The sequence below is a fragment of the Hemibagrus wyckioides genome, linkage group LG02 (genome assembly GCF_019097595.1).
Source record: "Hemibagrus wyckioides isolate EC202008001 linkage group LG02, SWU_Hwy_1.0, whole genome shotgun sequence".
NCBI classification, from domain to species: Eukaryota; Metazoa; Chordata; class Actinopteri; order Siluriformes; family Bagridae; genus Hemibagrus; species Hemibagrus wyckioides.
In genome coordinates this window covers 1378561-1380796 of record NC_080711.1, presented here as the reverse complement: position 1 = coordinate 1380796, position 2236 = coordinate 1378561, and positions in this window count along the sequence as shown.

Sequence of the window (2236 nt, the reverse complement as noted above, 5' to 3'; positions counted from 1 at the left end):
ATAAACATGCAAACGCCTTCCAGTGTGTTGGATCTTCTCCCGTGTCGCTCGCATCCTGATGTAAACTTACTAAACTGGTTAAACACCAAACAGACACTGACCTCAGAATACTGCTGACAATTTTGGCAAATAAATGTTGTACATATTTTCTCGGCTGGACCTTAGAGGGACAGAGAAGCTGGCATAAAAAAAACAAAAAAACAGCAAATCAATAAAGAAATGAAAGAAGAATCTTTAATCTAGAGGAAAAATGTCCATTTCGACCTGATTGCTTCTCTGTCATCGTTAATTAGCGCATGCTCTGGATTATAAAATGAGTCTAATTTAAATAGATCAGTAATATAGTTGGTCTGATTGTAATAATCTGAGCATTCTGTAGTGTATTTAGTTTTTAGATAAACAAACATATTAAAAATTATTGTACAGATTGTTATTAGCAATTTACTTATAGATAGTTACGACTGCTAGCGATTTATCTGAAATGAATTAAAAATGTCTCTCGCATTGTAAGAGATCCTGTGAGGTCCAGTGTGAATGCGGTGTATTTATTTTAGATTGGGTTTTCTAGCACAACCTAAGCGAAGAAGCTCACCATAAAACACCACACTTATAAAATAAGGAATGTCCAGATAAGTGACCTGAACCGTGACAGTTACTGATTTTGGTAGCTTGGGTGGGTGTAGTAAAGATGTGGAGCTTAGTGGTTAAGGTGTTGGACTACTGACCAGAAGGTTATAAGTTTGAATCCCAGGTCCACCAATCTGCCACCACTGGGCCCCTGAGCAAGGCCCTTAACCCTCAATTACTCAGTTGAATTAAATGAGATAAGTAAGTTGTTAAGGGTTTATACCAAATGTAAAATATACTGTAATGACACGATCGGGGTTTTGTTTTTTAGGGCTGTTACCACTTCAGTTTCTGAACATCCAGACAACAGACTTCTCCGTCCGGTTATCAGTAAACGTTCTGTTTTCATTGTCAGGTCCCTCACCAGACCGGAGAAGAGAAATATAATCATTCACATAAAAGCAGCTGATTGGCTGGAACAGAGGATGTGCTATGGATCTGTTTCAAGTACTATTTATGGTTTGATCCACCGCTAAAGTCTTGCCATTAGACAATTAGACAACACTGTGTCTATTACAATCTGATAAACTAGCGTGACTGAAAACAACAAAGCTAAAATCAGCGTTTGTGCTAAAACATAAACCGCACACTGCTGTAGCTATTAGCATAAAGAGCGTGTCATTAGAAAGTCTAAATGGTGACACGCTAATTAAATATGTGGTGTGTGACACCCTGTGAGAAAAAAAAGGAAACACTCTGAAGTGCCGAACATTACGCCAGATAAAAATGGTGATTAGAAAACAAAGGAGAGTTCTGTGCATATTGTTTGGCAAATACAGTCTGTTTTTTGTTTGTTTTTGTTGTTGTAAATTCTCTTCCTCTGTATCGTAAAAAGCACCATAAACCTTGTAAACCTTATGAACAGCAAACAAAGGAGGAGTGAGCGTTTCCCTTTGCCTCGGATGGAACAGAAAGACAGGAAATTAAAAAAAAGGGGATGAAGAAGGACAAAGGAGGAAACGTGATGATAAAATAACGAGGATGGAGTGAGAGGTGGATGTGTAGACGTATTTAAATATATCTCTATGTGTGGACTTCACTACTGTACCATAGTAGTGCAGTGTGTGTGTGTGTGTGTGTGTGTGTGTGTGTAGCCTCAGAGCAGAGCGTGCATTACCAGAAGCCATGCTTTCCACCAGCTGCTGCGTGCGATGAGTGGTTGTGCGATGCAAATGCGCCTTGTGCGATGCAAACATTTTTTCCCGAGCCTCCCAGCTCTGCTGCACCTCAGAATTTTCCATACATGAAAATAAAAACAAAAAACATCAGGGTTCCTAAAGTTAATGCTCTGAAGGCTGGTGTAAAAATAGATAGATATATGATAAATAATAGAATATATATATATATACGATAAATGCCATGTTTCAGAGTGTGTACGCAATCGCTTGGTCTCCCGGTAACCTCCGGGTGTATGTTCTTGCATTTGAGGACATGGATACGCCAAAACCTCCTAACGTACCTCACCGTCTTTCACGTCTATAACCTACGAGTGTGTGCCCGTGACCATACCCCACCCCATCCCTCCCCCCAAGACAATTAAAACTATCCCCAGAAACTGAGGTCAGAGGTCAAATGTTGTTACAACACCCCCCCCCCCACACACACACAC